The sequence below is a fragment of the Bos grunniens genome, chromosome 14 (genome assembly GCF_055505025.1).
Source record: "Bos grunniens cultivar Pamir isolate PY7600 chromosome 14, Bosgru_T2T1.0, whole genome shotgun sequence".
In the NCBI taxonomy this organism is placed as follows: domain Eukaryota; kingdom Metazoa; phylum Chordata; class Mammalia; order Artiodactyla; family Bovidae; genus Bos; species Bos grunniens.
Window position 1 is genome coordinate 4,461,233 of NC_141178.1, and position 18,280 is coordinate 4,479,512.

At 39.5% G+C, this 18,280-nt stretch overlaps 1 protein-coding gene and 1 long non-coding RNA gene across 9 annotated transcripts in view; one reads left to right on the forward strand and one right to left on the reverse strand.

The window, feature by feature from the left end:
- The window catches only part of LOC147358967 (uncharacterized), a 40,368-nt gene extending 36,891 nt beyond the window's left edge, over positions 1-3,477 (reverse strand). The window contains exon 1 of the long non-coding RNA XR_015140440.1: positions 3,393-3,477. This is a non-coding gene — a long non-coding RNA (uncharacterized LOC147358967). The remainder of the gene's footprint in view (positions 1-3,392) is intronic.
- Positions 1-18,280, forward strand: part of RALYL (RALY RNA binding protein like) — an 829,453-nt gene that overhangs the window by 708,384 nt on the left and 102,789 nt on the right. The gene's annotated exons all lie outside the window — the stretch shown is intronic.

Consider the following 18,280-nt stretch of genomic DNA (forward strand, 5'->3'; position numbering starts at 1 on the left):
CATCTATTTCTGATTTATTGATTATGCCAAAGCCTTTGACAGTGTGGATCACAACAAACTGTGGAAAATTCTGAAAGAAATGGGAATACCAGACCACCTGACTTATCTCCTGACAAATCTGTATGCAGGTCAGGAAGCAATGGTTAGAACTGGACATGGAACAACAGACTGGTTCCAAATAGGAAAAGGAGTACGTCAAGGCTGTATATTATCACTCTGCTTATTTCATTTATATGCAGAATACATCATGAGAAATGCTGGACTGGATGAAGCACAAGCTGGAATCAAGAGCTCCAGGAGAAATATGAATAACCTCTGAAATGCAGATGACACCACCCTTATGCCAGAAAGTGAAGAACTAAAGAGCCTCTTGATGAAAGTGAAAGAGGAGAGTGGAAAAGTTGGCTTAAAGTTCAACATTCAGAAAACGAAGATCATGGCATTGGGTTCCATCACTTCATGGCAAATAGATGGGGAAACAGTGGCAACCGTGGCTGACTTTATTTTTGGGGGCTCCAGAATCACTGCAGATGGTGACTGAAGCCATGAAATTAAAAGAAGCTTGCTCCTTGGAAGAAAAGCTCCAGCATTTCTTTAATATGCTGTCTATGACTAATCTAGACAGCATATTAAAAAGCAGAGACATTACTTTGCCAACAAAGGTCCATCTTGTTAAAGCTGTGGTTTTTCTAGTAGTCATGTATGGATGTGAGAGTTGGACTATAAAGAAAGCTGAGAGCCAAAGAATTGATGCTTTTGAACTGTAGTGTTGGAGAGAAGACTCTTGAGAGTCCCTTGGACTGCAAGGAGATTCAACCAGTCCATCCTAAAGGAAATCAGTGCTAAACATTCATTGGAAGGACTGATGCTAAAGCTGAAACTCCAATATTTTGGCCACCTGATGTGAAGAACTGACTCATTTGAAAAGACCCTGATGCTGGGAAAGATTGAAGGCAGGAGGAGAAGGGGATGACAGAGGATGAGATGGTTGGATGGCGTCACCGACTCAATGGACATGAGTTTGAGCAAACTCCAGAAGTTGGTGATACACAGATAGGCCTTGTGTGCTGCAGTCCATGTGGTCGCAAAGTTTCGGACATGACTGAGCAACTGAACTGAACTGTAATGTTAGCAAAAGCCTGGCATTTCTTGTACTTCTAAAGCTTATCAGGAAAAAAAAAAGAAACACACTGAACAGCTATATTTTGGCATGCTAACTAAGGTGTAATTTTAAAATGAAAAGCCAACTCCCAAATATTTTATGTTTTTAAAACCTTATTATTTCTTTTGTGTAGTTTTTACTAGGTCACATTTAAAACTCAGTGTTTACAACCTGCAGACCATGTTCAACTTCAAGATGATATAATGGTGCCTGTAGTTTGACTCAGTGGTAGGCAAACCTTGACAATAACCTCTCTTTCGCTTCAATAAAAAGCATATAAAAGATGAAATACTTGATGAGACATTTTTCTCAGAAACTGGCTAAATTATCATAACATGCAGGAGGTATTTCAATGAAGTATGGGTTATAGCCCAACTGGATAGTAACAATTTTGAAAACCTTTTTTAAAAAGTGAGGGTCTCTAGAGAAGTTATTTTAAAATTGTGTTCCTTGACCATAGGCCCTTGATTATCCACATTAATCTCAGTAGGCCCATGGCAGTCTAAATTCTCCAACTTTCTGTGTAAGCCCACCAGGTCACAGATTAAGGGTCTGCCCCATAAATTGGAGCATCTTAATCCTAATTTTCTTTAGTCATCAGGTTTTGGTTTGAAGCTGGTGAGAAGGGATTTTATAGCATCTCTGCCCTTTGTATAATGAACAGCCATTCAATTCCAATAAGTGCATCAATTCATTATTTGAAGGGCACTGTAAGAATGTGTGCAAAATATTATGTGATAACAATGTCAGCTGCTGTTCTAAACCAGGCACTACACAGGAATAGTTTCCTACTGTCATGACTGAATATTGAGCTTTCCTTCCATATTGCAAAGATCACACCAAATTACCATTGCTGGAGAATTTTGTAAAATGTTTAGACATTTATTTTTGACAATGACAAGTGAAGGATGGTGACAGATTATTTAGATTTAAATATCTAGTATGAAAATATTCTGCAGTTCACAATATTGTTGAGCAGTGTTAACTGCTTAACATTTAAACTTTCAAAGCGAACATTAAAAACAAGAAGTGGATGTTTGCTATGATATCATTTCATTATAATCAAGACTTCATTTCCAAGATTTTTATCCTTAGTTCTGAATATCAAATCAGTTATACTTGGATGAAATTTATGCGGTGTAAAATCCTGTTAAAGCCATCTTGCCAGGTGCAAAGCAAGATAAAAAGGTAGACTAGACGAGTGTTCCTCACCATCATCTCAGCAAAACAATGCCAATCCATGAATTGTTTTTGACCAGTGTATGGCTAATTAAGGTACAAAAGAAGAGGAGTAAGCATTTAGAAACTTTTATAGCATTTTTGATACTGCTGTGACCTCTAATTGTTCGATTTTGTATTTTCTGAAATCATCAATTTGTGATGGATTGGTAATTTTAAAATTAAAGACCTACTCCCTCAACACAATAAGTTAAGAAGCCTTGGCTAAGACTAAGCCTTTAGTTCAAGGATGTTATTTAATAAAGAGGATAAAGCAAATGAGCTGATATCTTTAATGTCATACATTGCTTGGTAACTCTAATCTAAAGAAGATAAAATAGGGTAAAATAGGAGGAAACAGAATTTGCTTCTACTCACAAGTACATCAAGAGTACATCTACAAACAGAAGAGTTCTCACAGATCAGCAGCTGAACACTAGCAGAAGGAAGACCTGAGACACCTAAAGGCACAAGAAAATCCCCACACAACCGGGTTAGACAGAAGAAAGGAAAAAAAGAAAAAATTGGAAGGGACCATCAACCTCGACAGGTAGCTGAAGGTGAAAAGAAATCCCTACACTTGGAAAAGCCCCTCTGCAGGGAAACCAGCTGGAGCAGAACAGGAGCTCCAGGGGGTCAGAGGGGAACGCAGCAGCTGGTCTGCGGAGGGCAGGGCAAAGGAAGAACTACACGCGGGGTCAGCGCTGCGGTCCTGCAGGCCCCAGGCTGAGTTGTGTGTCTCTTGGCGCAGAGGGGGACTGAGCCCTGAGACGTGGGGTTTGGAGAGCAGACCCAGCGAGAGGACAGCTGTCGGCTGTGAAGAGGTAACCTGACGGGACGGCAGGAAGAAGCTCCCCAACCAGGAAAGTTCTCTGAAGAAGCCCAGGACGCCCTAGAAGCAAGGTGCCACGGTCGAAGGGTCAGGCTCACCACTGCAACGCCTTCCCTTCCTGCAGCCCCCTGCCTTTACAGACACCGGGAGAGGCCCCGGTCTGAGCAAGCTCACCCGCACCTCAGGCCAAGGCCTCCTCAGTCCACACAGCCTCCAGGATCGTGGGAGGGATTCGCACCGGAAAGAGTGCGCCGCAGTCTGTTGCAACTTCCGGTCCGTCGCTGCCACTGCGGGCACTTCACACAGACCCCAGCTGTGGCTGCCTTATTCCTCCTAGCCTGAGCGAGTAAGTGTGCCCCCATCAGCTGCTGCTTTCACTCTTTCTCACCGGGGCAGGGGACAGACACCCAGGGGGGTCCACACGCAGAGCTGGACCCGAAATCAAAGTTGAGGCCCAAGGGCTGTGTGACTAAGGAAGAGGAATGGCGGTCTTTCCTTCAGACACACAATCCACAGATGGCAGAACTGCAGAAGCCGTAGTCACTCAGTCGTGTCTGACTCTTTGAGACCCCCATGAACTGTAGCCCACCAGTCTCTTCCATCCATGGAATATTCCAGGCAAGAATACTAGAGTCAGTTGCCATTCCCTTCTCCAGGGGATCTTCCCAGCCCAGGGATCAAACCTGGGTCTCCTCCATTACAGGCAGATTGTTTACCATCTGAGCCACAAGGGAAGCCACAGATTAAATACCCACTATCAGCTTTTCTGGTGGCTCAGAGGGTAAAGCGTCTGCCTGCAATGCAGGAAACCTGGGTTCGATTCCTGGGTCAGGAAGATCCCCTGGAGAAGGAAATAGCAACCCACTCCAGTACCCTTGCCTGGAAAATCCCATGGACAGAGAAGCCTGGTAGGCTACAGTCCATGGGGTTGCAAAGAGTCGGACACGACTGAGCAACTTCATTTTCACTTTCACATAAGCTTGGTAAATCCTGCATCTGAAGAGTATCTGAATGGACAACAAACGCTTCCACAGCTGAGATTCATCTAATTTTAGCAGCAGTGGACTTTGGGAGCATGTACACATGGGAGTTGGGCTAGGTCAGAGGCTGAGTTGCACCCACAGACCCAGGGGCCTACCTAGAGGTACTGGAGTGCCTCCTGAGAGGTGGGGGTTGGCTGTGGTCCACTGAGGGGGCAGGGACACTGATGGCGGAGGCCCCAGGAAAATATTATTATTACTCTTATTTTTGTTTGTTTCATTTTGTTCTGTTGTGGTGGGGGTTGTATTTTATTATTTAATATATTTCTTCTTTTAAAAATAATATATTTTTTTATTTTTCTACATTAACTTTTTGTTGTTTTTTCTTATTATTCTTTGTTTTGTTTTGATCTTTTTAAAATAATTTTTGTGTATTTTCTTTATGTTTACCTTTTTTAGTTTGCTTTCTTTCCCTGTTAGTTTTGTTTTTTAGTTTGTTTTCATTTCAGAGTTCTTTTGTTTGTTCTCTTGTTTTCTGCATTCTTTGTTTTTTGTTGTTATTACTGCTTGTTTGTTTTTGCTCTTTGGTTTGAGTTTTGTTTATCTGTTTTCTTACTTTTTTTTTTTTTTTGCCATGCTGCAATACTTGCAGTGTCTTGGCTTCTAGGCCAAGAGTTGGTCACAGTATCCAGGGTGGGAGTACCAAGTCCAGGATCTGGACCTGCAGAGAATTGCCCTGCCTCCCCGCCCCCCACCCCCCCTCCCCCACCCAGGAAATATTTGTCCATGGTATCAAGATGGAATCATCTTGACCTGGTAACACCCAAATGCCTGTGGGCTCCAGTGCTGGAGTCTCATGCCAACCAACCAAGAATACAGGAGCACTGTGACACTGCCCCAGCCATCAGCAGACAGGCTGCCTGAAGTCCTAGTAAGCCCATAAACCCACCCCAAAACACACCACCTAACCCAGCCCTGCTCATCAGAAGGGCAAGACCCAGCTTCACTCAGAGTGCAGGCACTAGTCCCTCCCAGGAGGAAGTATACACAGGCGCGTGGACTAAATTCACCTGCCAGGAGGCAGACACCAGAAGCAGGAGGAACTACAGCCCTGCAGTGTGGGGGAAGAAGGTCAAAAACAGTGAGTTAGACACAATGAGATGACAGATAAATATTTTTCAGACAAAGGAGCAAGGCAATAATTCACAAGACAAAATAAAGGAAGAGGAAATAGGCAGTCTACCTTAAAAAGAATTCAGAGTAAGGATAATACAAATGATTCAAGACCTTGGAAATAGAATGGAGGCCCAGATGGAGAAGAAACAAGAAATGTTTAATAAGCATCTAGAAGAAATAAAGAAAAAGCAAATAGTAATAAATAATACAATAGTTGAAAAAAATACACTAGAAGGAATCAATAGCAGAGTAACTGAGGCAGAGAATGGTGGAAGATTCTGGAAGATAGAATGGTGGAAATAACTGCCATGAAGCAGAATAAGAATGAAAAGAAATGAAGACAGTCCCAGAGACCAATGGGATAGCAGTAAATGCACCAACATTTGAGTTATAGGGATCCCAGAAGAAGAACAAAAAGAGAAAGTGTCTGAGAAAAATATTTGAAAATCTTATAGTTAAAAACTTCTTTAACATGGGAAAGGAACTAGTCAACCAAGTTCAGGAAGCACAGAGAATCCCATTGAGAATAATTTTGAAGAGAAACACATCAAGACACATATGGATCAAGCTGAAAAAAATTAAATACAATGAAAAATATTAAAAGCAGCAATGGAAAAGTAAAGATAATATACAAGGAAATCAGACTGAAAAGTGAGGAAATAGAAACAATACACTGTGCAAATGGAAATCAAAAGAAAGCTGGAGTAGCAACACTCATATCAGATAAAATAGACTTTAATATAAAGAATATTACAAGAGTCAAGGAAAGACACTGTATATTGATGATGGAATTTATCCAAGAAGATAACATTTGTAAATATTTATAAACTTAACATAGGAACTCCTCATGCTGAAGCTGAAACCCCAATGCTTTGGCCACCTGACGTGAAGAACTGACTCATTGGAAAAGACCCTGATGTTGGGAAAGATTGAAGGCGAGAGGAGAAGGGGATGACAGAAGATGAGATAGTTGGATGGCATCACTGACCCAATGGACATGAGTTTGAGCAAGCTCCAGGAGTTAGTGATCGACCAGGAGGCCTGGCGTACTGCAGTCCAACAGAGAGTTGGACGCAACTGAGTGACTGAACTGAACCGAGAGCTCCTCAATACAAAGGCAATCACTAACAGTCATAAAAGGGAACACCAGCAGTAACACAATAATAGGAAGGGACTTCAACACTCTAGTTATATCAATAGATAGGTCATCCAGAGAGAAAATTAATAAGGAAATACAAGCCTTTAATGACCCATTACACCAAACAGACTTAATTGATATTTATGGGGCATACCATCAGAAAGCTACAGAATACTTTCTTCTTAAGTGCACATGGAACATTCTCCAGGATAGATTACATCTTGGGTCAAAATTGAAAAGCTTTGGTAAATTTGAGAAAATTAAATTCTTATCAAGCATCTTTTCCAATCACACTACTATCAGATTAGATGTCAATTACAAGGCAAAAAAAAAAAAAAATTCAAAAACATGGAGGCTAAACAATATGCTATTATATAACCAATGGATCACTGAAGAAATCAAAGTGGAGGCAAAAAAATACCTAAAAACAAATAACAATGAAAACATGACAATCCACAACCTATGGGATGTGGCAGATGGAGTTCTAAGAGGGAAGTTTATAGCAATACAATCTTACTTCAAGAAACAAACAAAAAAATCTCAAATAAGTAACCTAACCTTCAATGTAAAGCAACTGGAGGAAGAACAAACAAAACCCAAAGTCAATAAGAGGAGAGAAATCATAAAGATCAAAGCAGAAATAAATGAAATAGAAATGAAGAAAACAATAGTAAAGATCAATGAAACTGAAAGCTGGCCCTTTAAGAAAATAAGCAAAATTGATAAACCTTTAGCTAGACTCATCAAGAAAAAGGAAGAGGACTCAAATCAATAAAATCAGAAATGAAAAAGGAGAAGATATGATTGACACCACAGAAATACAAAGGATCATAAGAGACTACTGCAAACAATTATATGCCAATTAAATGAACAACCTAGAAGAAATGAACAAATTGTCAGAAGGGTACAACCTACCAAGACTGACCAGGAATAAACAGAAAATAAGAACAGATCAACCACAAGTTCTGAAATCGAAACAGTGATTTAAAAATGTCCAACAAACAAAAATCCAGGACCAGATGGGTTCATAGGGACATTCTGTCCAACATTTAGAAAAGGGCTAACACATATCCTTCTCAAACTCTTCCAAAAAATTGTAGATGGAGGAAGACTTCCTAGTTCATTCTATGAAGCCATCAACACCTGGAACCAGACAAGGATATCACCAAAAAAAAAAAAAAAAGATTATTACAGGCCTGTATTACTGATGACCATATGCCATGATCAAGTGGGATTTATCACAGGGATGCAAGGATTCTTCAACATATGCAAATCAATCAATGTGATGTGGTAAGTCACTTTAGTCATATCTGACTCTTTGCAATCCCATGGACTGTAGCCTGCCAGGCTCCTATGTCCATGGGATTCTCCAGGCAAGACTACTAGAGTGGGTTGACATTTCCTAATGTGATACACCATATTAACAAGCTTAAGAATGAAAACTATATGATTACATCAGTAGATTCAGAGAAAGCATTTGACAAATTTCAACACTGATTTATGATGAAAGCTCTCCAGGAAATGAGGATAGAGGGAACCTACCTCCACATAATGAAGGTTGTTGTTAGATTTGGTTGATATCTTGTTGAGGATCTAACAACACATTAAAAATATCAAACATCATGATCAAGTGGGACTTATCGCAAGGATGCAGGGGTTGTTCAATATATGGAAATCAATCAAAACTATATGATCACATTAATAGATGCAGAGCAAACATGATCCCACCAAGAACATGGTATATCTCTCCTGGTGTTTGTGTTATCTTTGATTTCTTTCATCATCGTCATAGAGTTTTCTGAGTATAGGTCTTTTGCCTCCTTGAGAAGGTATATCCCTAGATATTTTTTTATTCTTTTTGAGGCAATATGGCACCCCACTCCAGTACTCTTGCCTAGAAAATCCCATGGACAGAGAGGAGCCTGTTAGGCTGCAATCCATGGGGTCGCTAAGAGTCGGACACAACTGAGCGACTTCACTTTCACTTTTCATTTTCATGCATTGGAGAAGGAAATGGCAGCCCACTCCAGTGTTCTTGCCTGGAGAATCCCAGGGACGGGGGAGCCTGGTGGGCTGCTGTCTATGGGGTCGCACAGAGTCTGACACGACTGAAGTGACTTAGCATAGCATATATATATATATATAGCTGATTCAGTGTGCTGTATAGCAGAAACTAACAAAACATTGTAAAGCAACTGTATTCCAACAAAAAATAAAGAATATAAAATGAGCTAAGCAAATATGTGCAATGTAAGGCATTACTCTTCCTCTCTCTCCTCCCAGTTCTCCACATTTTCTGCCTCCACCTCTGCTTTATCTCCTTTTTCCCTTTCTGCTTAGTCTTTCCGATTCCTCATTTGTAAAATTTATATGTGCTCTTCCAAAGGAGCTTATGTCTTATTGTCTAGTCCTCAACTATTCCCTTTGCTTCAAACCAGATTTTACATTAGAAGGAATGATGGGATATGTGAGATGTTTACTGTGTGCCAGAAATCACATTAACTGCTAACACTCCAACCTGTTTCCTAGCTTCAAAATTGAGGAAAAAAATTTCTGCCACTATTTTAATGGCCTATGGAACAATTAAGGTAAACCCAAAATACCATTATTTTTCACCATTATACTAGGATAAGACTAATTTTTGTTTAAGACCTAGCAGTTTATCCTCACTAAGGAAACTGACTATTCCAAAAGACCTGGAGACACTGACACTTTACAGTCCTAATAAATTCCTAGGACACTGGCCCATCACAGTCTAATGACACTAGCAGTTGGTAAGACATGCGTATGCACACACACATATGTGCACACACACACATGCATTTACACACACAAAGAGCTACTTGTCAGGTTTTGAGTGCCTTGCTCTGAATTATGGCCAAGAAAGGATCACCATATATTTGAAAAATTATTCTAACATGAAACAAAAGACACCCCAGAGAAAATCAGAACTCCACAGAAATAGAGGAAATATATAGAGTGTAAAAGTAAACTAACCAAACCAACAAAAACTCTGAAAATGTATAATTACTATTCCTATAGATACCTCTGTTTCATTGACTACTCTCAAGTCTTTAACTGTATGGATCATAACAAAAAGCTCTTTAAGAGATTTGTGGAAAGCTCTTAAAGAGATGGGAATTCCAGAACATCTGACTTATCTCTTGAGAAACCTGTATGCAGGTCAAGAAGCAACAGGGACTGGTTTCAAATTGGGAAAGCAGTACATCAAGGCTCTATATTGTCACCCTGCTTATTTAACTTATATGTAGGGTACATCATGTGAAAGAAATGCCAGGCTGGATGAAGCACAAGCTGGAATCAAGATTGCCGGGAGAAATATCAATAACCTCAGATATGCAGATGACACCACCCTTATGGCAGAAAGTGAAGAACTAAAGAGCCTCTTGATGAAGTTGAAAGAGGAAAGTGAAAAAGTTGGCTTAAAACTCAACATTCAGAAAGATTATGGCATCCGGTCCCATCACTTCATGGCAAATAGATGGGCAAACAGTGGAAACAGTGTCAGACTTAATTTTCTTGAACTCCAAAATCACTGCAGATGGTGACTGCAGCCATGAAATTAAAAGATGCTTACTCCTTGGAAGGAAAGTTATGACCAACCTAGACAGCATGTAAAAAGCAAAGAAGTTACTTTGCCAACTAAGGTCTGTCTAGTCAAGGCTATGGTTTTTCCAGTAGTCATGTATGGATGTGAGAGTTAAGCTATAAAGAAAACTGAGCGCTGAAGAATTGATACTATTGAACTGTGGTGTTGGAGAAGACTCTTGAGAGTCCCTTGGACTGCAAGGAGATCCAACCAATCCATCCTAAAGGAGATCAGTCCTGAATGTTCATTGGAAGGACTGATGTTGAAGCTGAAACTCCAATACTTTGGCCACCTGATGTTAAGAGCTGACTTACTGGAAAAGACCCTGATGCTGAGAAAGATTGAAGGTGGAAGAAGGGGCCGACAGAGGATGACATGACTGAGTGGCATCACCAACTCAATGGGCATGAGTTTGAGTAAACTCCAGGAGTTGGTGATGGACAGGGAGGCCTGGCGTGCTGCGTCCACAGGGTCTTAAAGAGTCAGACACGACTGAGAGACTGAACTGAATTGAACTGAACTGATAGACAAGGTGACTTATGCTCTGGACTTTAATTGGTTGTACTGATGCCTTGATTCTCCCATTTATGAAATGAGGATAATATTAATACTAAGAGGATTTTTAAGACAATTAAATGATCATTCAGTAAACATTATCATTGATGATATTATTATTATTGCTATTCTTCCCATTTGACATCACTCCCAAATATTTTAATGTTCATTTATACCATGGGGAACATGTGCAGTTGATATATTTACCCTTGAAGGAAAACAGTTTACAAGAATCATTATAATTCAATAAATTAAATAATAGTAATAATAAAAATATCAACTGTACAAGCTATGAAAAAAGGGTCACTTAGAAATAAAGGATGTGTACCCTTTGGCTGTATATCACATGTGTCACTGTCTTGTTTAATTCTGTTGGAGTTTTGTTGATTTATAATGTGTTAATTTCAGGTGTACAGCAAAGTGAGGGTTTCCCAAGTGGCACTGGTGGTGAAGAGCATGCCTGCCAATGCAGGAGACGTAAGAGACGCAGGCTTGATCCTTGGGTCAGGAAGATTCCCCTGGAGGAGGGCACGGCAACCCACTCCAGTAATCTTGCCTGGAGAAGTCCATGGACAGAGGAGCCTGGCTGGTTACAGTCCACGGGGTTGCAGAGAGTTGGACGTGGCTGAGCGGCTACCATTTTCACTTTCTGAGTGTAAATAGCGAAATGGGAATATACATGGTTTTTGAATAGCTAAAATGCTAAAACATGTACTTACTCAAATGTATTGCAGTTTTATTCCAGAAAGACCCTAAAAGCAAAATTTGAACTTGTTATAGGCTGGGAATTATTACATAGCAATTACATTGTATTAGGTACTATGAGTAACCTAATGTGTGTGTGTGTATTATTTTTCATATTTCTTACCCATATAGTTTATTACAGAATGCTGAATAAAGTTTCCTGTGCTTACAGTAGGTCCTTGCTAGTTATCTATTTTATATATGGTAGTGAAAGTGAAAGTGTTAGTCGCCCAGTCACGTTTGACTCTGTGACTCCATGGACTGTAGCCCTCCAGGCTCCTCTGTGCATGTTAATCCCAGTCTCCTAATGTATCCCTCCCCCAGCATGTTTCCCCTTTGGTAGTCATAGGTTAAATCTATGAGTCTGTTTCTCTTCCATAACTAAGTTCATTTTTATCATTTTTAATTAGATTCCACACATGAATCATATCATATAATATTTGTCTTACTCTGTATGACTTACTTCACTTAGTATGATAGTCTCTAGGTCCATGCACATTGCTTCAAATAGCATTATTTCATTCTTTTTTATGGCTGAGTAATGTTCCATTGTATATATATACCATCATCTCTGTTGATGGATATTTAGGTTGCTCCCATATCCTGGATAATGTAAACACTGATGCAGTGAACATTGTGGTGTATATATCTCTTTGAATTGTGGTTTTCTATGGGCGTATGGCCAGGAGTGAGATTTCTGGCTCATATAGTAATTATATTTTGAGTTTTTCTAAGGAATTTCCATACTGTTCTCCATAGTGGTTTTACCAATTTACTTTCCCATCAGCAGTATAGAAGGGTTCCCTTTTCTCCATACCCTTTCCTGCATTTATCATTTGTAGACTTTTTGATGATGACCATTCTGACCAGTATGAGGCAATACCTCATTGTAGTTTTTATTTGCATTTCTCTGATAATTAGTGATGTTGAGTATCTTTTCATGTGCTTTTTGGCCATCTATAAGACTCTGATGCTGGGAAGGATTGGGGGCAGGAGGAGAAGGGGACAACAGAGGATGAGATGGCTGGATGGCATCACCAACTCAATGGACATGAGTTTGAGTGAACTCCGGGAGTTGATGATGGACAGGGAGGCCTGGCGTGCTGCAATTCATGGGATTGCAGAGTCGGACACGACTGAGCGACTGAACTGAACTGATGTCTTCTTTGGTGAAATGCTTAGATCTTCTGCCAACTTTTCAGTTGGGTTGTTTATATTTTTAACATAGAACAGCATGAGCTGTTTGCATAGTTTGAAGGTTAATTCCTTTTCAGTTGCTTCATTTGCATGTATTTTCTCCCATTCTATGGGTTGCCTTTTCATTTTGTGTATGTTTTCCTTTGCTGTGAAAAGCTCTTTAATTCAGTTAGGTCCCATTTGATTACTTTTGCTTTTATTTCCATTACTCTAGGAGATGAATCAAAAAAGATCTTGCTGTGATTTATGTCAGAGAGTTTTCTGCCTATGTTTTCCTCTAGTAGTTTTATAGTGTCTGATCTTAAATGTGGGTCTTTCCTCCATTTTGAGTTTATTTTTGTGTATGATGTTAGAGAATGTTCCAAAGTCATTCTTTTATGTGGAGGGTCCATTTGTCCCAGCACGACTTGGTGAAGAGATACTCTTTTCTCCATTGTATATTCTTGCTTTTTGTCGTACTTTAGGTGACCACAAGTCTATGAGTTTATCTCTGGACTTTCTCTCCTGTCCCATTGATCTATCTTTCTGTATTTTGTTCCAGAACCACACTGTTATGACTACTGTATTTTGTGCCAGTGCCAGCACAATAAAATGATAAATGTCCCATTGATCTATATTTCTGTATTTTCTTCCAGCACAATAAAAATACCATTTTGAGTGCTATAGCTTTATGGTATAGTCTGCAGTCAGGGATCCTGACTCCTCCAGGTCCATTTTTCTTTCTCAGAATTGCTTTGGCTATTCAGGGTCTTTTGTGTTTCCATACACATTTTAAATTTGTTTTGTTCTTGTTCTGTGAAATATGCTATTGATAGTTTGATAGATATTGCATTGACTCTCTAGATTGCTTTGTGTAATATGGTCATTTTCACAATGTTGATTCTTCCAAACCAAGAACATAGTACACTTTTCCATCTCTTTGTGTCATCTTTGATTTCTTTCATCAGTATCTAATAGTTTTTTGACTACAGGTCTTTTGCCTCATTCAGTTCAGTTCAGTTCAGTTCAGTCACTCAGTCGTGTCCGACTCTTTGTGACCCCATGAATCACAGCACACCAGGCCTCCCTGTCCATCAGCAACTCCCAGAGTTCACTCAAACTCATGTCCATCGAGTCGGTGATGCCATCCAGCCATCTCATCCTCTGTTGTCCCCTTCTCCTCCTGCCCCCAATTCCTCCCAGCATCAGAGTCTTTTCCAATGAGTCAACTCTTCGCATGAGGTGGCCAAAGTATTGGAGTTTCAGCTTTAGCATCAGTCCTTCCAAAGAACACCCAGGATTGACCTCCTTTAGAATGGACTGGTTGGATCTCCTTGTAGTCCAAGGGACTCTCAAGAGCCTTCTCCAACACCTCAGTTCAAAAGCATCAATTATTTGGCACTCAGCTTTCTTCACAGTCCAACTCTCACATCCATACATGACCACTGGAAAAACCATAGCCTTGACTAGACGGACCTTTGTTGGCAAAGTACTGTCTCTGCTTTTCAATATGATATCTAGGTTGGTCATAACTTTCCTTCCAAGGAGTAAGCATCCTTTAATTTCATGGCTGCAGTCACCATCTGCAGTGATTTTGGAGCCCAAAAAAATAAAGTCTGACACTGTTTCCACTGTTTCCCCATCTATTTCCCATGAAGTGATGGGACCAGATGCCATGATCTTCATTTTCTGAATGTTGAGTTTTAAGCCAACTTTTTCACTCTCCTCTTTCACCTTCATCAAGAGGCTTTTTCGTTCCTCTTCACTTTCTGCCATAAGGGTGGTGTCATCTGCATATCTGAGGTTATTGATATTTCTCCTGGCAGTCTTGATTCCAGCTTGTGCTTCTTCCATCCCAGCGTTTCTCATGATGTACTCTGCATATAAGTTAAATAAGCAGGGTGACAGTATACAGCCTTGACATACTCCTTTTCCTACTTGGAACCAGTCTGTTGTTCCATTTGCCTCATTAGGTAGGTTTATTCCTAGGTATTTTATTCTTTTTTGATGCAATGGTAAATGAGATTGTTTCCTTAATTTCTCTTTCTGCTTTTTCCTTATTAGTGTATAGGAATATGGAGATTTATGTGTATTAACTTTGTATCCTGCAACTTTACTAAATTCACTAATGAGCTCTAGTAGTTTTCTGGTAGTATTTTCATGACCTTCTATGTATAGCATCATGTCTTCTGCAAAGAGTGACAGTTTTACTTTGTTTTCCAATTTTGATTCCTTTTATTTCTTTTGCTTCTCTGATTGTTGCAGCTAGGACTTCATAAACTATGTTAAATAAAAATGGACATCCTTGTTTTACTCCTGATCTTAGAGAAAATGCTTTCAACTTTTCACCATTAAGAATGATATTAGCTGTAAGTTTCTCATAAAAGAAAGAAAGTGAAATCACTCAGTCACGTCTGACTCTTTGCAACCCCATGGGCTGTAGCCTGCCAGGTTCCTCCATCCATGGGATTTTCCAGGCAAGAATACTGAAGTGGGTTGCCATTTCCTTCTCCAAGGGATCTTCCCAACCCAGGGATCAAACCTGGGTCTCCCACATTGCAGGCAGACTCTTTACCATCTGAGCCATCAGGGAATCATAGATGATCTTTATTATGTTGAGATAAGTGCCCTCTATGCTCAATTTCAGAAGCTTTTTTATTATCATTAAAGTGTGTTGAAATTTGTCAAATGCTTTTTCTGCATTTATTGAGATGATCATATGGTTTTTATTCTTTAGTTTGTTAATGTGGTATACCATGCTGATTGATCTGCAGATATTGAAGGACACTGCATCCCTAGTATAAATCCCACTGATCATGGTGTATGATCCTTTTAATGTGTTGTTAGATTAGGCTTGCTCATGTTTTGTTGAGAATTTTTGTGTTATGTTCATTAGTGATATTGGCCTATAATATCCTTTTTTTTTTTTTTTTTTTTTGAAGTATCTTTGTTTGATTTTGTTATCAGCATGATGCTGGCCTCATAAAATGAATTTAGGAGAGTTCCTCCACAATTTTTTGGAAGACTATCAGAAGGATAGGTGTTAACTCTTCTCTAAATGTTTGACAGAATTTGTGAAGTTGTCTGTTGCTGAACTTTGATTTATTGGAAGGTTTTTAATGACTGTTTCAATTTCAGTACTTCTGATTGGTCTCTTCATATTTTCTGTTTATTCCTGGTCAGTCTTGGTAGGTTGTGCCCTTCTAAGAATCTGCTCATTTCTTCTAGGTTGTCCATTTAATTGCCATATAGTTGTTTGTATTAGTCTTTTATGATCCTTTGTATTTCTATGGTGTCTTTTGTATCTTCTTTTTCATTTCTAATTTTACTGCCAATCTTTCCGCCAATATAAATGATTATTAACTAGCAAAGTATGGCTAACTACATAAGGATGAAAGAGACTGAAAAGCAACATGAGAGGAGAAAACGTAGGGAATGATTCATATCTCTGTGGCTGAAGAAGAGTATCTAAGGAAGGAACATCCTAGAAGACCCTCTTTCTCCTAGGCTAAGATGCACATCTTATTTGGAGAGAGGTGTCCTCAGCCCTCTGCATGTCAGAGAGGTTTGTTGAAGAATTGATGGACTGCGGATAATGGGTAGGCACCCTCTTTCTGGGGTGCCAGTGAGCTGTAGTGGGTGTCCTGTGTGGTGTGAACAGCTGTGCCAGAAAAGCAAGGAAGAAAACACATGGGAATTTGGAAAAAGAAGCCCCTTACTCTTCAGTGCCTTTCCGTTTTCCTCCATAAAGACTCTACTAACAACCTCTAACAAGGTGCATGTATGCTCAGTCGCTCAGTGGTGGTGCCAGCTATCAAAGGAAACGTGTTTACAAGATTCAGCTCCATTATCACGAAGCAAGAGCAAAAAGGAGGTAGATTCAGAGCTAAGAGGCAAAAAATTGATTCTTATTGGCAAAAAAGTTCTGACCCGACATGGTCCAACCTAACTGTAATGATCTGTATGTTCTAATATCAATCTTCAGGTCTCTAAAATTCTAATACAGACATTAGATTTCCTTAAAAAGAACAATAAAAATAAATATTGTAGTGAAAAGTTCCACATAAATCTAATATTCAATTGAAAAAAAATATCTACTGGGTGCTATAAACACCCGGTGTCAAAAGGGAGATGATATATATGTATGACATATATGTATATGTATACATATACATATATGTATATCATGTATGATATATATGATATATATGTATGTATATATGTGAATCAGTTATGACTGATTCACATTGTTGTACAGCAGAAACCAAAACAACGTTATAAGCTGATTTTCCTCCAATTAAAAAGGGGGAAAAAAAATGCCTTGTGTTTTCAAAGCTCACAATCTTGTGAGATAGAGTCATGTATTGTCAATTACAATATAAGACCGAAGCATGCATAAGAAGCTGTAAGAATATAGTCCACACATTTGTGAATAAATTCACCTAAGACAAAAAGATGCATAATGTGCTACAGGATTTTGACAAGAGTCATCCTAGAATATTTTACTCTGAAAGCTTCAGTGTCAAGAAAATCAGACAAATTAGATTAAGTTCAAAGATGGAAGACAGGAATGATAAATAGATTGGTTTGTGAAAGTCTAAGACAAATCTATATATTAGATTAGCTCTATGACAAGAAAAGAAGAGAACTAACAAGCATGCTGCTGCTGCTGCTAAGTCGCTTCAGTCATGTCTGACTCTGTGCGACCCCACAGACAGCAGCCCACCAGGCTCCCCTGTCCCTGGGATTCTCCAGGCAAGAACACTGGAGTGGGTTGCCATTTCCTTCTCCAGTGCATGAAAGTGAAAGTGAAGTCACTCAGTTGTGTCTGACTCTTAGCGACCCCATGGGTTGCAGCCCACCAGGCTCCTCCGTCCATGGGATTTTCCAGGCAAGAGTACTGGAGCATGAGTCAGATGTAAATACAAAAAACTGTAATCAAACAATAGCACAGTAAGTGGAATTTAGCCTAAGTCTACAAACTTTTTAATTGAGAAAGAGATAGGGCTTGAGTTAGGCCCTAAGTATGGATACATATTCAACAAAAAGAAGACACATGTGTTGACAAATGGAGAGTTTGAGCAGAGTCCCATTACAGGAAATTTCTGTTGAGCTGCCAGTTGGGCTAATGCAGAAGATTGTGGAGAGATACAAGAATACCTGTGTGTGAGAGCAAGGGGCTGTTTTTTCCACCCAGAGAGTAGGTACTGGGAAAGTCTGAGCAAATAAAAGAGTAATTAAAGGAATTGTTAAAGAATGTCAGAAGAAGGAGCTGCATGTGGAGAGTGCTGAAAGTATGAGTCTGACCATTACCTGGAGACCGTGGGGAGTCATTGGAGGGTTCGTTGCTGTTCTCTCTTGTTTATTTTTTATATTCTGTAAAAAAAAAAAAAGAATTGTGTAAACACAATTTTGGAACTACATCTGTGAACATCCTTCCTATGGGAACACAGCATAAATAAGGGTAAGAATCATACCCCATTTAAGATGACACTTCTGAAATCAGAATTCCTGTGTTAACCCAGCAAGAGAGAGAAAGGTATTTTTCTTTTTTTCCTCCTCTTTCTTGTTCCTAGAATTTACTCTTCACACAATCCTTCAATAAGTAATCATCCTTTAAATGTGTGAGACTGTAAGTTTGACTCACAACTGAGAGACCAGAACTCTTAAATGAGCTGACTGGATTGTT